Raw genomic sequence first — 20,025 nt, 5'->3', positions numbered from 1 at the left:
GAGCAGAGAGTTTCAACATATCATTAACGATGGCACGTAGACTATTTTCCTGGTCGGTGATGCTTAATGTGGAACCTTGCATCACATAGCTATAGTTTGGGTTCCTCTTTCCCACATGCATCACTTTGCACTCATTCATATTAAATGTCATCTGCTAGTCTCCCCGCTCATAAGGTCCTCTTGCAATTTTTCTCAATCCTCTTGTGATTTAACAACTTTGAATAACTTTGTGTCATCAGCAAATTTAATTACTTCATTAGTTATTCCATTGTCTAGATCATTTATAAATATGTTCTAAAGCATCAGTCCTAGTGCAGACCCCAGGGAACTCCACTATCTAGCCTTCTTCCTTGAGAATACTATTTAACCCTACTCTCTATCTTCTATATTTGAACTAGTTTTTAAATCCACTATAAGACATTACCTCCTATCTCATGACTTTCTAATTTCCTCAGAAGTTTTTCATGAAGTACTTTGTCAAATACCTTTTGAAAATCCAGATGCACAATATCAACCTGCTCACTTTTATCCACATGTTTGTTCACCCCTTCAAAAAAATGTAGTAGATTGGTGAGGCAATATTTCCCTTGACTAAATCTATGTTGGCTTTCTCATTATTCCATGCTTATGTATATACTCTGTAATTTTGTTCTTTATAATAGTCTCTACCGTTTTGTCCTGTGCTGACATCAGTTAATGGCTCATAAACTAGTTAATTTGTTCACGGATCTCAGGATGCGCCCAAATTTGGGCACCATTTACTGAATCCGGGGTTATATGTACATTGTAGACATTTGTTCTAAATTTAAAAAACAAGCAAACAAAAAAAGACACATTTTCTGGCTGCCCATTCTGAGGAACGTGGAGGGGCATTTTCGATATGACGTATAAGTTCGACTTTGGATATTTTGAAAACAATGTCCAAAATCTGAATAGGAAAGAACGTCATTTTCAAAAAAGTAAAACGTCTATCTTTTGTTTTCGAAAATACAAGGTTTTGTGATTTGGACGTTTTGTTTTTTGGTCCATTTTTGGATAAAAAAATGTCGAAGTGCAAAACTCACAAAACCAAGCCATTGGGATATAGGAGGCGCCAGCATTTTTAGTAGACTGGTCCCCCTGACATCCCAGGAAAACAATAGGGCACCCTAGGGGGCACTGTAGTGGCCTTCATAAAATGCTCCCAGGTACACATCTCACCATTGCTCCCTTACCTTGTCTGCTGATCCCCCCAAACCCACCCAAAACCCACTACTCCCCAACTGTACACCACTACCATAGCCCTTATGGGTGAAGGGGGCACCTATATGTGGGTACAGTGGGTTTCTGGTGAGTTTTGGAGGATTTACAGTTTTGTCCACAAGTGTAACAGGTAGAGGAAGGTAGGAGCCTGGGTCCACCTGTCTGCAGTGCACTGCACCTATTGCTAGACTACTCCAGGGACCTGCATGCTGTTCTAATGGACCTGAGTATAACATCTGAGGCTGCATAGAGACTGGCAAGTAATGTTTTTCATCACATTTTGGGGGGGTTGGGAAGGGGTTAGTGACCACTGGGGGAATAAGGGGAGGTCATCTCTGATTCACTCCGGTGGTTATCTGGATATTTAGGGCACCTTTTTGTGCCTTATTCGTTATAAAATAGGTCTAGCTCAAAACTTCTAAGTTTTAGTCCTGGACGTTTTTGTTTCGTTCCATTATGGCTGAAAAATGTCTAAGTCTTAGGAACGCCCAAGTTCTGGCCTGAAAACGCCCCTGACACGCTCCCTTGAGATTGGACGCACTTCTCATGGCTTTCTTAGAAAATCATCTAAAAATAGGTTTCAAAAATACTGATTTGGACGTTTTTGAGAAAAACGTCCAAATGCTGCTTTATGCCACGTTTTAGACATTTTCCTGTTTTGAAAATGAGCCCAATAGTAACCTATTGAATGATGGCAGATAAAGACTTGCATGGTCCATCCAGTCTGTCCAACAGTCACATTTGTTATCAAAGCATTATTGAGCGTACAATCCATTAGTATTATAACATTTTACTTGCTAAGTTGCACTATATGATGTCGTCCCTCTCCCACTGCTCATACGATATGAATGTGGTATAAAATATGCATACTTGCTCCTGATGCATCCTTGCCATTTTCAGGGCTCAGGCTATAAAAAAGTCTGCCCTGCACTGGCCCTACTTCCTAGCTTCTGGAGTTGCTCGAAACCAATTCCAGCCCATCCTGATCTGTCTTTGTCATATTTGGGACACAGACCATAGAATAGAAGACCATCCGGCACTGGCCTCACATTCCTACTGCTGGAGTTGCCGTTGAAGCCCACTCCAGCCCATCCTAGTGTGTTTTGCCATATACGGGACACAGACTGTAGAAGTCCACCCAGTATTGGCTTAAATGGCAGACACCACTGTTGGGTCTGCCATTTAAGCACCATTCCTGCACATCATAGCTGCTGATGTGTCAAGTTTTATTTTGATACTATTCTCTTCCTATTCAGGGATCCTTTGTGCCTATGAAAGGACAAGAAGAGAAATGAAGTACAACACCATATGCGGACTCTTCTAAATTACTTTGTGATGTAAAAAATTATATTCACTGCAAATTTACTTACTTTTTCAAGATGCAAGGAAAACCCTCAATGCCCAGCCACAATCCCAAGCAACACTGTGGAATGTCAAACTTCAAGGCAATTATTTCATAGGCAGAAAAAAACTCCCAATCTATATTCAAAAGGGCATCACCACACTACAGCCATTTAGGGCCCCTTTTACCAAGCTGCGGCAAAAGGGGACCTGTGTTGGCTTCGGCGCATGTTTTTGACGCGTGCCGAGGCCCCCTTTAACCGCATCCGGGTAAAAGGTAGGTCTTTCTTTTCTGCAGGAAATGACCATGCAGCAAGTAAAGCACTTGTCACATGGCCATTTTTGGAGGGAGCCCTTACCGTCACCCATTGAGGTGGCAGTAAGGGCTCCCGTGTTAACCCAGTGGTAATCGAGCAGCGCACGACACGGCCTGGGTATTTTTGTAGCACCATATATGATGCGCAGTGGGGGGTGGGAACTACCTCCAGGCTGTTGTGGTAGCCTGGTGGTAGTTCCATTTTTATGAGCAGTATGCCCGCGTTGAGCTTACTGCCGCTTTGTAAAAGGGGCCCTTATATATTTATTTCAAAAATTTAGAACCCACACATCTACAATCCTGAGTGGAGAACAATTCAAAATCAAAATAATAATAGTGCAACTGTGACCTCACCCTGGGCACGATACTTCACCCTACAATACCCTTAGAATACCTCGGGCAAAATATCGTGTATCGGACAGGGTTAAAGTACAGACATTCAAACTAGCCCCGTCTCCCCGTTTCTAAAATGGGAAGAGGAAATAAAACTAAATTTGGTTATTATATTTTGTTATAACCCAGGAGAACAAATGACATTTACATTAATAATTCAATAACTTATTATTTTTATTTATATGATGGGTATGTGTAAAGTTCAGATCCGTTTAACAAATTCAATATATTTTTTTTCAGTACATCAACAATCCAACAGATCAACTTCTCCTACGTTTTATCAGATAAGTATAATTTGTTCTTAGCAAAACTTATTGACTAAATATGTATTAAATCTTAAAACTTTGTATAAACATTCCCCTCTTCTATAAGAATTGATTCTTTGTAATTATTTTTTTTCAGGTCTCTCATCCGTCAAGCAGGTAAGTATAGTTTGTGTTTTTTCCCTTGGGTTAGCCCTTTATAAGTCAGTCTTTGTGCTGTTTGTATATTAATCTCAGTACACTTAGCTTCTCTTCCTGCTTTCTTGTATGTCTTCTGTTCTTCTTCTTTCTTTAACGTTGGGTACCATTAGACATTAGGCAATTAGTTGAACTCAGAAATCAGGAGTCAAGAAACCAAACCTCTGGAACCAGGAACCCTACTACACTGAGCTAAAATAAACTCAATAACCCTAGAATCTATCTAATAAATAACTTGAGTAAAAATACAATTTAATGAATCCCTGTTCTAACTCACCCAATAAAAAAACGGATAATTCTTGAACCCTGTTCTATTTCCCTCCCACTTTTAATTATTTTCCAAAGAGTGTGTGTAAAATTCATTTATACTTTAACCCACTGAGAATGTAACCATCTTCGAGAATTACAATAGCTCTCAGTAATAAATCTTATGTTGAGATCCAACAAACAGTTTAAATATAGTTATAATTAATTCTGTGATTAATAACTCTGTAGAGCAGTTCTCTTGTTTTTTTTTTTTTTAGAACTCAGATATCCAGACTGTTTAATAGTACTTTAGAGACACCCCTGCCAGTGTCTTCACTTAAAATGCTGGAAGTGTAAATTAATTAACAGAATGATTTTTTTTCAATAAGACATCAGTCTTTTTTTATTCTGTTTAACATACTACTTGCCTCATACACTCACAGTAAACTCAACAGCCGCCTGTCTCCCCTACCAAAGCCTTAAAAAAACGCGGAAGGCTGTTCAAACTAAGTCATTAAATTTAGCACTCACTACACACACTCTAATACCTCTCAAACCTCTCAAAATCCGTCTAAACGGATCTTTCTCTGTGACAGCTGAGCACCGGACATTAACACAGGTCAGCTCGCTGTCCAACAACCCTCCCAACTGCCAACTGCCCCGTTTAGAATCCCATGACATCCCTGCCAGAGCTCCAGCTCTAAGCACGAGCTCAAGCCCCAACACCATGCCACAAAACCCCCCAAACAGACTTTTAAACTAAATTACACATTTCTTAATATTTAACACACATTTGTTTTTTTTTTTTTAAATAGCATAAATTCAGTACCTTTTTTCTTAGTGTCCGTAAAAATCTTCATTTTCCGTCCCGAACACGAGCCTGCCGCAGCTCAGTCACGAGCCAGCATCTGGCTCGTGCAATCAGCTGTTCTCTTCCTCCTCCTCCTTCCCAGCGCGTGCCAGCCCATTGCGCGTCCCGCAAACTTAAATAAGAGAAATTAAAATGTCAGAGAAGTGCACCGGAGCACCTCTCCAACCCTCTCCTGACTCTGTCCCACGCTATTCTCTCTTCGGAACCGGCTCTGCACTTTTAAAAGAGCCGGTTCCCTTTAAGCCTATGGAATCCCTGGCCCTGCGTCAAAAACGTGCGTCTGACATCATTATGTCGACGTCAGACGCCGATGCAGGGCCAATCAGAGCCCAGAACACTCCCCAAGCTTTCCTCGGGCTCCCTTCTTCGCCTTCGCTCCGCCCACCACCAACAGCAGACCCACGCTGCCGCCGGAGCGCCTCTCCTCTCCCTGACGCGGTCTTGCTTAGCGCCCACGCGCCTAAACAATCCAGGCCCCTGCGTGAACGCTGCCGATAAAAACATGCTGCTGCAACAAACGCAGCCAAAAATCTCGCCCGCAGCTGACGCGATGGCCCCGGAGCCAGGTACTTTTTCTTATTAATCCTCTATGGGTTACAATAGTACGTATTCAACAGACAAACTAAAACATAATATCTGTTCAAACATCAAAATCCAGCAGTAATCAAGCAGTCCAAGGCTTGTCCTAAGAATTATCAAATGCTCGCTGGAACAAAAGTTTTTAAAGCCTTTTTAATTCATCTAAATTTTGTAAGCTCAAAGCTGAGTAGGCAAAAAAATTCCACAATCTTGGGCCTGCAATATAAAAAATTGATTTCCTATATTTATCAAGAAAACAATCTTAAAAGAAGGAACATCAAGCATATTAGAAAGACTGATGCAAGGGCCAGGAAGACTGATGTAATGCAAACTTGCTGAAATCACTGGAGAAATTTATTAGTTATCACTTTAAATACCAGTAGTAAAATCTTATATTGCACTCTATACACAATAGGCGGACAATGTAAAAAAATAAAAAACAATGACAGAAACGATTGCCAGCTCAACCTTATGGACTTCATCTCAAACAGCTGTGTATACAACCCTAATACAGTGTTACTAGGTGACATAAACCTCCACCTTGAAGACATTAACTCTTCCAATTCACGAGACTTTAAGGATTTCCTCCACTCATGGGATCTCAAATTTCCACAAATGCAAGCTACCCACACTAAAGGGCACACACTCGACCTCATCTCCTACAAACTATCCACAAACCACAACATATCAATAACAAATATCAAATGGTCAGACATACCCTGGTCCGACCATCACAAGTTGCACCTATCACTAAATTGGTGAAAAAAGAGATCATACCAAACACCGTATCTTGCGAAGGATGTTAAAAAAATGGAAGCGGTGCAAAGGAAAGCTACGAGGATGGTATGGGATTTACGTTCCAAGACTTATGAAGAGAGGCTTGCCGACCTGAACATGTACACCCTGGAGGAAAGGAGGAACAGGGGTGATATGATACAGACGTTCAAATATTTGAAAGGTATTAATCCGCAAACGAATCTTTTCCGGAGATGGGAAGGCGGTAGAACGAGAGGACATGAAATGAGATTGAAGGGGGGCAGACTCAGGAAAGATGTCAGGAAGTATTTTTTCACGGAGAGGGTGGTGGACGCTTGGAATGCCCTCCCGCGGGAGGTGGTGGAGATGAAAACGGTAACGGAGTTCAAACATGCGTGGGATATGCATAGAGGAATCCTGTGCAGAAGGAATGGATCCTCAGAAGCTTAGCTGAAATTGGGTGGTGGAGCAGTTGGGGGGAAGAGGGGGGTGGTTGGGAGGCGAGGATAGGGGAGGGCAGACTTATATGGTCTGTACCAGAGCCGGTGATGGGAGGCGGGACTGGTGGTTGGGAGGCGGGTAATACTGCTGGGCAGACTTATATGGTCTGTGCCCTGAAAAGGACAGGTACAAATTCAAGGTAATGTATACACATATGAGTTTGTCTTGGGCAGACTGGATGGACCATGCAGGTCTTTTTCTGCCGTCATCTACTATGTTACTATGTTACTATGTTTGGTAACTATGTTACTATGTTACCAAACAACACAACCTAAAGCACAAGAGGCAAAATTGACCCAACAGTATTCTGGCAACAGATATATGACAATGAATGGAACGATCGAAAAGACTCCACACATTATCTCTCTGGGATGAAATATGCAAGAATGTACTAGACAAAATAGCACCCCTAAGAACCAGAACATCACGTAGACAGAATGTGGCCCCATGGTTCAACGACGAACTAAAAAAAACTCAAAACATAAACCAGAAAACTCGAACACGCATGGGGAAAAATTAAAGGCGAGCACACACTTAACACATGGAAACAAACACAAACAAAATACAAATATGCAATAAGACAAACCAAAAGATCCCACTATAAAACTAAATTAGGACCAGACTACAAAGACCTGAAGAAACTATACCAACTTGTAAACACGCTCATAGATAACACTCCTATCACCACAACCAACAACGACATCCCATCTGCAGATGATCTTGCCAATTACTTCAAGGAAAAAATAATAAAACTAATCAGAGTGGAGGAGTGCCCTAGTGGTTAGAGTGGTGGACTTTGGTCCTGGGGAACTGGGTTTGATTCCCACTGTAGGTACAGACAGCTCCTTGTGACTCTGGGCAAGTCACTTAACCCTCCATTGCCCCAGGTACAAATAAGTACCTAAGCCGCATTGAGCCTGCCATGAGTGGGAAAGCGCGGGGTACAAAAAAAAAAAAAGACACTTCCTCAACAAAACACTGATATCAAACAATTCTTCAACCTATTGGACCCAAACCTGGAAGAATACACCGCAGACTGCACCTGGTCAAAATTTGCTACTCTCTCCACTGAATCGGTTACCCAAGCAATTCACAAATTCTCCAATACTCATTGTAAACTGGACACATGCCCCACCCCAGTTACTTACTTAAATCAGCACCCTATCACTTCATCAAAGACCTCACATCCTATCTAAACTGCATGCTCCAACAAGGTCTTCCCCAAGGAACATGGCAACTTACTACTCACCCCACTACCAAAATACACAAAGAAAAAAATTAAACGACCTTACAAATTATCGCACAGTTGCACCCATCCCACTAGTAGTCAAACTGATGGAGAGTATGGTGACAAAACAGCTCATGGATTTCGCCCTTCCTACAGCACAGAAACTATACTAGTCACTCTACTGGCCAAATTCAAGCAAGAAATTGCCACAGGTAAAAGCATACTCCTCCAATTTGACATGTCGAGCACATGGTAAACCACAACATACTTCTACACCTCCTAGACCATTTCAGGATTGGAGGAAACACACTTAACTGGATCAAGGGCTTCCTAAGCACCAGAACATACCAAGTTAAATCAAAAACAAACATATCACCACCATGGAAAGCAGACTGCGGAGTACCTCAAGGATCTCCACTCTCACCAATACTATTCAACATAATGATGACCCCACTGGCCAAATCCCTATCTAACCAAAACCTTCATCCGTTCATATATGCAGATGATGTCACAATTTATAGCCTTTTCAAACATGACCTAACAGAAATCACCGATGAAATCAAATGCAGCTTGGACATCATGGACTCATGGACAAATTCATTCCAACTGAAATTAAACACTGAAAAAAACACACTGCCTCATCCTCTCATACCAACATAATAAATATAAACCCACATCCTTAAACACCCCAGATCACACCCTCCCTATTTCAGACAGCCTCAAAATACTAGGCATTACAATTGACCGCAATCTCACACATGAGAGCCAAGTAAACTCCACTATAAAGAAAATGTTTCATTCAATGTGGAAGCTTAAATGTAAAAAACCTTTCTTCCTGAGAGAAGTTTTCTGTAACCTAATACAATCAGTGGTAATGAGCCACGCAGATTACTGCAACGGAATATATGCGGGATGCAAAGAACAACCCATAAAGAAACTCCAGACAGCCCAAAACACGGCAGCCAGGTTGATATTCGGTAAATCACGTTTCGAATCTGCCAAACCCCTCCGAGAAAAACTGCACTGGCAACCTATCAAAGAACGTATCACCTTCAAAATCTGCACCTTGGTCCACAAGATTATCTATGGTGAAGCCCCAGGATACATGGTCGACCTGATTGACATTCCGGACAGAAACAGAACTAAAGCATCACGCACCTACCTAAATCTCCACTACCCGAGCTGCAAAGGTCTCAGATACAAATTAACCTATGCATCAAACTTCTCCTTTATAAGCACACAAGTATGGAATATACTCCCAAAGACTATGAAATCAATTTATGACCATCAAGACTTCAGGAGATCATTAAAGACCTACCTATTCAGAAAAGCATTTCCCACCAATCTAACCTAGATGCCTCCAATCTGCAACACAGCAAACCACAAGCTGTACTGGACACTACAAATTACTTCCTATCCTTGATCCCTAGGCACCCGAATATACTAGTTTTACCTGACCCTAACATAAAATTGTATTTGTTTCCATACCGTTCTAGGCGATCGCCTTGACCGGTAAGATGTACGCCACATTGAGCCTGCAAATAGGTGGGAAAATGTGGGATACAAATGCAACAAATAAATTAAATAAATAAATATGTTCAAAATGGCTGATTCCTAAAAGCACATAGACAGCAGCATTTTGTGCAATCTGTAACAATTGTAAAGCATATTTTGGTAACCCTAGAAACAGAGCATTGCAGTAATCAGAGTATAATCATTAAAAAAAACATTTTTGAATTCTGTCATATCAATGAATATTAACCTCATGGAAAATAAGAGCTAATTGAATGAAAAGAGAAGGAAGGAAAAAGGAAGAATGAATTATTAAAAGGAAACAAAGAAATTTACATTTAGCTCACACCTTTTTCAGTTATAGCTCAAAGTGAGTTACATTCAGGTACATTAGATATTTCCCTGTACAGAGGGCTTGCAATCTAAGTTTGTGCCCGAGGGAATGAAGGGTTAAGTAATCCTGTAGCCAGGACCAGTCTACCAGGGGATGCAATATCCTCTCACACCGAGGATGTGTCTCCAGGAGCTTCTGCCCAGGATGGAAGGGTTAGGACGGTTGTTGTAGTTGGTGATTCAATTATTAGATATGTAGATAGCTGGGTGGCTGGTGGACGTGAGGATCACCTGGTCACCTGCCTGCCTGAAGCAAAGATGACGAACCTCCCATGTCATCTAGATAGGATTTTAGTGCTGGGGAGAAACCTACTGTCTTGGTACATATGGATACCAACGACATAGGAAAACATGGTAGGGAGGTTCTGGAAGCCAAATTTAGGCTCCGAGGTAGAAAGATGAAATCCAAATCCTTCATGATAGCATTTTCAGAAATGCTCCCCTTTCCACATGCAGGACCCAGGAGGCAGGCAGAGCTCTGAAGTCTCAATGTGTGGTTGAGATGATGGTGCAGGGATGAGAGAGTTAGGTTTGTTAGGAACTGGGAAATATTCTGGGGTAGGGGGAGCCTGTTCTGAAAAGATGGGCTCCACCTTAACCAGGATAGAACCAGGCTGCTGGCAGCAACTTTTAAAAGGGAGATAGAGCATCTTCTAAACTAGAAAATGGGAGAAGGCCGACAGTCCCTCAAAAGTGCATGGTTCAGAAAAAGATATTTTTAAAAGATATCACCAAAACAGGGAAGGTAGGGCATTCCAATAGAATGGTTGTAATTGAAAATATAGTAGATCAGGGGTCTTTTATATAAAGAGCAGACAGATTTTCGAGATTGCAACTTAACACTGTCAACTGCTGAGCAAGTTGTGAATAGGAACAACAACAACAACCATTGTTTGAAATGTTTAGATCAGGGGCGTAGCTACGGGTGGGCCTGGATGGGCCTAGGCCCGCCCAATCTCAGCTCAGACCCACCCTGTCTCAGCCTCTGCACCAATCAGGTGCTTTATAAACTGATTACCCTGCACACACGCACAGCTGCAGAGCTACTTTTTTGCTGCTGTTTGGGCTGCCCTGAAGTCGAGTTGGGATTTGGGAGGGGGAGGACCCTTCATTACAAACTTACCTATATGCCAAGTCTGCTCTGCTTAAAGTTCCCCATGGAGGAAAGGTAAGGCACTGCTCCTGCTCTGCAGCAAAATTAGCCCAGGGAAGGAAGTTTTGGAGCTCAGGCACTGCTTTTTTTTTTAACTTAAATGCTGCTCCCTCCTCCCTCCTCTGCTGTGCCGCTGGAGAAAAGAAATGCAGCAAAATCGACCAGGGAAGTTATTTGTTTGGAGCTCGGCACTGCGTTTTTAAACTTAGCAGCTGCCTCCCTCTCTTCATCCTGTGCCATGCTGCTGAAGGAAATTTGGACCATCATCAGCCCCAGAAACCGGGTTCAGCGTCTGGGGCTGATCCATATTTCTCCAGCAGCATGGCACAGAACTGGGGGGGGGGGGGGGGGTGGGGGGGGGGGGGGGGGGGGAAGGCAGAAGCTAAGTTAAAAACAAGCAGCGCCAGAGCTCCAAAATAAACAACTTCCTGGGCCGATTTTTGCTGCACAGTAGAAGCAGCAGTGCCGTACAGGTGCGTGGGGCAGGAGCAGAGGCTAGAAGTGCAGCATTCTCCCCCCCCCCCCCCAGTCAAGCATACTCTCCCAGTGGCCTCCTCTTCAGCACACTGCATCAGGGCCTCATAAGGGGGTACTGCAGTACACTGTGCAGGGAAGTGCTACCCAGGTTAAAAAAAAAAAAAGTTTCTGTGTAAAGTTGGATTGCTGGGGTGGGGGGTTGGTTGGGGAGGGCTTTGCACCGGTCAGGTTAAACAAAACAGTTGTATGTATAATGGTGATTAAAAAAAAGTTTTATAATTTCATTTTGGTGGGCTTGGGCTCTGCAATCCCCAGGTTAAAAAAAAAAGTTTATATTTCATGCTGATGTGTTTCTGGTTGGGGGTGGGAGATTGGAAAGGGCAGGGCTGATGCTGGAGTACAGGGAGTGGTGTGGGGTAGGAAAGGGTAGTACTGATGCTGGGCTACAGGGAGGGATGGGGGTGTAGGGAAGGGCAGTGTTGATGTTGGGTTATAGGGAGGGATGGGGGCGTAGGGAAGGGAAGGCCACTGTTTATGCCAGGCTACAGGTCAATTTCTAATTTTTGGTCATTTATTCTTTAACTGGCCTAAACAGCCTAATAGTGTGGGTGGCTGTTTGGTTGTGTTAAGTTCATATCTGTCCTTTAACAGTACAAAGGACTTACACGTCCGACTAAAGTTGAGACTCCTGAGGCAGATGCCCCATGCACCAAAACACAGGACTGCATCGAGTCTTGATACCTTTTAAAGAAAAATAGATCCTATGAACTGTATATCATTTTAGTTGACCTTTGTTTTTGATATTTTTCATAAATATCCCTTGGTTGGCACTTTCTTGGTTATTGTTCTTCTCTATTTTTGTTGATGCAGGACAGCTGTTGGGCAGACTATTTACTTAGATATCCATCATCAAGAGCATTCTAAGGCATTATTTATATATACATACCCCCCCCCCCCAATTTATATATACATACCCCCACAATATTCAGTGTTATTTAACCAGTCAGCAACATCCACTGACCACTTAAATATCATTTAGTTGGCTAACCGCAAATATTCAGCAGAAGATAGCCAATAACCTCCGCTAAATATTTGCGGCTAGTACATAGCGGCTAACCAGCTATGTCGCCCGTTTTAGCCAGTTAGTGCCGATGGTCAGTGCTGAGTTAAGCAGTTAAATAGTACTTGCATAAATAGCAGTCCTGTCTAAAGATAGGACCTTAACCATTTAGCGCTGAATATCTGTTAACCGTTTTAAGTTCTAACGGTCAAAAATAAAACCAGAAATTCAATGCCGAGTGCCGGATAGGGCGCAACATTGAATTTCCTGGTTCAGCACTGGCAGCAGGCTTTAACTGCACAGCCTGCCAGCAGTTGAATATCAACCCCATGGTGCCCACCCGTATTAGCTCTGGGCCCACCCAAAATGTCATGTCTGGCTACGCCACTGGTTTATATGCAAATGCCAGAAACCTAAGAAATAAGATGAGAGTTAAAATATATTGCACTAAATGAAAGATAGATATAATAGGCATCTCTGAGACCTGGCAGAAAAAAGATAAGCAGTGGGATATTATTTTGCAGTGATAGGGTGGATCAACTTGGTGGAGGGGTAGTAAAAACTACGCTCGACCACCTAAATTTCCGAAAAGCACTAAAAACAGACCTGTTCAGAAGAGCATACCCCACCGACCCAACATAAAAACCTGGATACCTGTGACACAACGTAACTGAAGACCACAATGGACATATCCTAACTCTTCCCCTCCCTCTCTAAGTTCCTCCAATTGTATTTACCATACATGTAACCCATTCTACCACAATTTCACCTTGTATTGTTCATACCTGTATTTGTTCAGACCATAATTGGCTAAGCCACATTGAGCCTGCAAAAAGGTGGGAAAATGTGGGAAAATGTTGGATACAAATGCAACAAATAAATAAAATATGTTAAGGAGGGCCTTGAACAAATAGACAAAAAATTTTGCAGGACACGAAACACACCTTAGAATCCCTATGGATAAAAATTCCATGTGCAAAGGGGAAAAGGATAGTGATAGGAGTATACCACCATCCACATGGTCAGGTTGAACAGATACACAAATATTATGAGAAATTATGAAAGCTAACAAACTGTCAACACAATATTAATGGGTGAATTCAATTACCCTGATAACGACTGGATAAATGTAACATCAGTGCATGCTAGGGAGGTAAAATTCCTTGATGAAATCAATGAATGCTTTATAGAACAGTTGGTTCAGGAGCCAACAAGAGGGGAAAAGCTCTACAACTAGTGCTTTCGTGAAGCACATGATCTGGTACAGGAGGTAATGGTGCTGGAGCTGCTTGACAACAGTATCTAATATGATCAGATCTAATATCAGCTCTGGAATAAGTACACACAGGAAATCTAATATGTTAGCATTTAACTTTCAGAAAGGAGACTATGATAAAATGAGAAGAATGGCGGAAAAAAAATTAAAAGCTTAGAGGAGCAGCTGCAAAGGTCAAAAATTTATATCAGGCATGGATGCTGTTCAAAAATACTATCCTGGAAGCCCAGATCAGACATATTACATATATTAAAAAAGGAGGAAGGAAGGGCAAATGATTGCCATCATGTTTAAAAAGTGAGGTGAAGGAAGCTATTAGAGCTAAAAGAAAACCCTTCAGGAAATGGAAGAAGGAACCGACTGAAAGTAATAGGAAACAGCATAAAGAATGGCAAGTCAAATGCAAAGTGCTGATATGGAAGGCAAAGAGAGATTTCGAAAAGAAGATTGCGTTGGAGGCAAAAACATAGAATAATAACTTTGGGGCCCTTTTACTAAGGCGCAGGAGGGCTAATGCGCAGGTAACATGTGCCAAATTGGCACTACCATTGGGCTAGCATGTGCAAATGGTGATAATTCTGAGTTTGGTGTGCAACAAATCCTAAGGTAGAAAATAATTTCAGCACACACTCATTTCCCAGCCCATTAAAAAAAGCTCTTTTCCCCAGGTGTGGTAATAAAATCACCCAGCGTTTGCCCAAAACATGTGCCCACACTAACGCAGGCCACTTTTCACTGTGGCTTAGTAAAAGAGCCCCTTTTTTAGATATATTAGAAGCAAGAAGCCATCAAAAGAATCAGTTGGACCACTTGATGACCGAGGGATAAAAGGGGCAATCAGGGAAGACAAGGCCATAGTTTTTGCTTCAGTCTTCACCGAGGAAGATGTGAGAGAGATACCAGTGCCAGGAATAGTATTCAATGCTGATGAGTCAGAGAAACTGAAACAAATCCCTGTAAACGTGGAAGATGGAACATGCCCATCTTCAAGTCTTTGCTTAAAGTCCACCTCTTCAATGCTGCGTTCGGCACCTAACCCTTACCGTTCAGTGAATCCAGACTGCCCCAATTTGACTGCCCCTATCGGACCGACCGTTCACTTGTCTATTAGATTGTAAGCTCTTTGAGCAGGGACTGTCTCTCTTTGTTAAATTGTACAGCGCTGCGTAACCCTAGTAGCGCTCTAGAAATGTTAAGTAGTAGTAGTAGTAGTAAGATGTAATGGAGCAACTTGACAAACTGAAGAGTAGCAAGTGGACTGGAGTGGATGGTATACATTCCAGGGTAATGATATAATTGAAAAATTAACTTGCAGAGCTCTTGTTACTAACATCTAATTTATTTTTAAAATCAAGCATGGAACTGGAGGATTAGAGGGTGGTCAATGTAATGCTGATTTTTTAAAAGGGTTCCAGATGTGATCCTAGAAGTTATAGACCAGTAAGCCTGGCGTTGATTCTGGGCAAAACGATAGAGACTATTATAAAGAATATTACGGAGCATATACATAAGCATAGATTAATGATACAAAGCCAACATGGAATTAGTCAAGGGAAATCTTGCCTTACCAATCAACTATATTTATTTGAAGGGGTGAATAAGCATGTGGATAAAGGTAAGCCAGTCGATATTGTGTACCCGGATTTTCAAAATGGCAACACAAAAAGCAGAATAGATGAAAAAATATATGGAGATAAATTTATTCAACCAACAATGCCTGATCTTTGACCTTTCTTGAAGCGCTATAATTGGTCAGTAACTGATGGCTGAATGATCGAAAACTCTGTGCCATTCCAAACAGTGCTTTAAAAATAGCACTAGTACAGCACGGGTATTTACCACCCCTATGATCAGATATAATAACATGCAAATTTATGTGCGCTATTATCTCTGATCATAGGGTAAAGTGCGGAAGAATTTGCTCAAGCACAATCCTCCTGCACTTGTTTGACAGGTCTGGGCTGTTAAAAGCCCAGACTTGTCAAGCACAGGGGCTGGAGGTCCGTGGGACCACCAGACCCCAAACAGCCTGGCCCTGGTGGCCTAGGACCCCCACCCTGAGCCAATGATATAGGAGCTGGAGTTCAGGGGGGCTGGAGATCTGGTGGGTCTCCAGCTCACCTAACCCCCTAGCATCTTCCCAAGTAAAGCTCTGGTGTCCCAGTGGACCCGCGAATCAACCCCCCCCCCCCCCAACCTCATGGTCTAGTGGTCTTCTTCCCCACCCCCTGTACCTTTGTTGGAGGAAGGAGATAGACTCCCTTCTCTTCCAGCAGCTCCACCTTGAAAACTGCAGTGCCCAGCCCTGCTCAGTGCATCCTGGGATGCGCTGGGCAGGTCTTCACACCATATAAGGGAGTTTTCCTGGGATGTACTGGGCAGGGCTCTGCACTGCCATTTTTGAGGAGGGAGTCTATTTCCCTCCTTCAACAAAGGTACGTGGGTGGGGAAGAGGACAGGGGTTTGATTTGCAGCCCACCGGGCCACCAGGGCTTTACTTGGGGGATGTAAGGGGGGGTAGAGTGACTGGGGACCGACTAGATCTCCAGCCCTCAAATGAACTTGTGTCAGGGAAGTCGGGAGGACTAGAGGTACGCCAGACCTCCAGCATCCCTGTCAATAGGGTGGGCTGGGGTTCCTGCTTCGATAGGGGGCTGCATTGGGGGGAATGGGGGGGTCTGCTAGCTCTGAGCTGGCACAGGGTTTGCCGTGGACAGCGCCATTGTTTGGTGCGCTGATCGCTGATCATTGGGGAGGAATACGTTTAGCATGCATTTGTATGCTACTTGTGCTAAGAATGCATTTGCATTCTAGTTGCATTCAGAGCCCTTGAGCGCATTATTTTCTCGTGCTTGAGGGCTCTGATCATAGGGCGGTATCAAACGCAGGCGCTAGTATGATGTTAATAGCCTCTAGCGCCCATGTTTGCTTCTGATCATTTGCCCATGAGTGTGTGAAATCAATGCCGTTCTGCAATGACGCTGGTGGATTCACATAGCCATCTTGTGGATTCCCTTGGTAAGTTAGCAGTATATTTTATGTTACTGTGCTGCCATCTTCTGGGTTGAGTAGACTCTTGTTTGAAAGTTTCTTAAGAACTATTTGATCGAGTTGGCTATGTCACTACTTCATTTCATACTGATGTAATGATGTGTTTTTAGATGGTGATATTCAGGTTCTTATTCTTCCTTTTTTTTCATTTTTTTTGGCATATGTTTGAAGGCATAAGAGGTATCTTGTTCTTAACATAATTTGGTAGGCTTGATGATGCTTCTCTATATAAAAACATTTTTTTGGTATTCATATTTTTGTGACATGTGTCTTTCTATTTTAAATTTTCTATTTAATGTATGTTAACATGTTTGATTTTACATATATGTTATTTCAATATTCTTGTGATGCTGTATATTATGACTCAGATATATTTTACATATATGTAGTTTATTCATATTTCAATGTATTTATTTTTTAATCCTGTTGATGTATTGATATATGTAATGTTGATATGATTTTATTTGTTTATTTAGAGCCCCTGAGGCAGCCCATGTATGGATGAAACAAGACCTGTGTCGGGCATTGTTGGTTGAATACATTTATCTCCATATATTTTTTCATCTATTCTTCTTTTTGTGTCGCCATCTTGGATCTTGCAAATAGACTGCCCTGTTGTTTTCTTGGACCTGGATTTTCAAAAGGCATCTGAACTCTCATCCCCCGTAATCCCACATCACTCCTACCTTTACTCATAGAAATATGTATACTATATGTCTTTATGCCTTAATATTGCCCTTCAAGCTCCCATTGTCTCCTTCCAATGTTCAATGTTTGTGTTCCATTGTTGCACTCCTTAACGTCACTTCGATTGTCTCGCATAATTCTGCACAATGTAATCCATAACCAATCTGTTACAAATTGTACTTACATCATTCATTTCTTATTGTAAGCCACACTGAACCCGCAAAAAGGTGGGAAAATGTGGGATACAAATGCAATAAATAAATAAATAAATAAAGACTACTGAGGAAATGAGAAAGTAATGGGATAAGAGGCAATGTCTTGTGGATTAAAAACTAGTTACAAGATAGAAAAGAGTAGGGTTAAATGGTCAGTATTCTCAATGGAGAAGGGTAGATAGCGGGGTTCCCCAGGACTCTGTGCTGGGACCGCTGCTTTTTAAAAAGTTATTCAAAGTTATTAAATTCCAAGAGTATTGTGAAAAATTGTAAGAGGACCTTACGAGACTGGGAGACTGGCCATCCAAATGGCAGATGACGTTTAATGGGAGCAAATGCAAAGTGATACATATAGGAAAATAGGAACCCAAACCAAAGTTACATGGTGCAAGGTTCCACATTAGGAGTCACTCCCCATGAAAAGGATCTAGGTGTCATCATTGATGATACGTTGAAACCCTCTGTTCAATGTGCAGCAGTGGCTAAGAAAGCAGGCAAAATGTTAGATATTATTAGAAAAGGAAAGGAAAACAAAACTGAGAATGATATAATACCTTTATATTTATTTTTCTTACATTTGTACCCCGTGCTTCCCCACTCATAGCATGTTCAATGCAGCTTACATACTTATTTGTACCTGGGGCAATGGAGGGTTAAGTGACTTGCCCAGAGTCACAAGGAGCTACCTGTGCCTACAGTGGGAATTGAACCCAGTTCCCCAGGACCAAAGTCCACCACTCTAACCACTAGGCTACTCCTCCACTCCATGGTGTAACTGCATTTCAAATACTGTGTCACCTCATCTCAAAAAAGATATAGTGGAATTAGAAAAGGTACAGAAAAGGGTGAGAAAAATGATAAAGGGGGAGGGACGACTTCCCTATGAGGAAACATTAAAGCAGCTAGGGCTCTTCAGCTTTGAGAAAAGTCAGCTGAGGGGAGATATGATAAAAGTTTATAAAATACTGAGTGGAGTGGAACAGGTGGATGTGAATCACTTGTTTACGCTTTCCAAAAATACCAGGACTAAAGAACATGTAAAGAAGCTACTAAGCAGGGCCGCTCAGAGAGTGAGGCGGGCCCGGGGCAGGGCCGCTGCCACCGGACCCAAGGTAGGGCTGCCACCCCCCCCCAGGATCACCGCCACCCCCAACAGAATCGTCATCGCCCCTTCCCGACCACCCCGCCAGCTGTAGGTAGCGCAGCTCCTTCCTCTGCTCAGCATTGCCTGCCCCTGCAGCTGCTTTCCTCAGGTCGCACATGCTCGGTCTCAAAACTGAGCATGCGCGCCCTGAGGGCCCAGAACCTGCTAGGCAGGCAATGCAAAGGGGGGGGGGGTGTCTGCCGCTGGAGTTTTCTCTTTCCTGCTCCTGTCGGAATGCAATCACCCGGGTCAAGTCAGGAGCAGGAGAAAGAGACTCTGGCACCGGGCCCCTCTTGGAGGCCCAGGCCTGGGGAATTTTGACCCCCCCCCCCTGCCTGCCATCTCGGTGGCCCTGATACTAAGTAGTAAATTTAAAATGAATCTGAGAAAATTTTTCTTCACTCAGGGGCCCTTTTACCAAGCTATGGGGAAAAGGGCCCTGCTCTGGCAGTGGGGGGCGTTTTTCCTATGCACCAAGGCCCTTTTTACTGCAGTGGGTGAAAAAGCCCCCAGCACACATGGCCATGCTGTAAGAGAACTCTTACCACATGGCCATGCGATGAGGAGCCCTTACCGCCACCCACTGAGGTGGTTATAAGGGCTCCTGAGCTAACTCAGCGTTAACTGGGCAGCACGTGACAATACCCGGTTACGGCCAAGCAAGTCATTTCTGTGGGTTTTCTTTATCTCCTGAAAAGGAAGGCATTCAGGGCAGGAATACTGCTGGCGGTCGTGCTTGGCCAGCAGTAGTCCCAAAAGAGCGAGCGGTAAGCCCATATTGGGTTTATTGCTGCTCTGTAAAAGGGCCCCTCAACGAGTAATTAAACTCTGGTATTTGTTGTCAGAGAATGTGGTAAAGCCAGTTAACTTGGCAGGGGTGAAAAAGGTTTTGATAATTTCATAAAAGAAAAGTCTCTAAGCCATTAATAACGTTACCCTCTCTGTTTCAGTGTGTGTGTGTGTGTAGTTTAAGGTACCTGATGTTGGTAATCATGTTTAACACCTCGAGCCAAATTTCTGAAAAAAAAAAAAACAGGAGGGTACAAATAAAACTAAACTCTTCCCCTGTACTCAAAGTCCAAATAGATGGAACTAGAACCAATTGTTAACAGATTGGATTTTA

Source organism: Microcaecilia unicolor, chromosome 2, assembly GCF_901765095.1.
Source record: "Microcaecilia unicolor chromosome 2, aMicUni1.1, whole genome shotgun sequence".
Classification (NCBI taxonomy): Eukaryota; Metazoa; Chordata; class Amphibia; order Gymnophiona; family Siphonopidae; genus Microcaecilia; species Microcaecilia unicolor.
The sequence above is the reverse complement of the archived record's forward strand: the minus strand, read 5'-3'. Positions refer to the sequence as shown.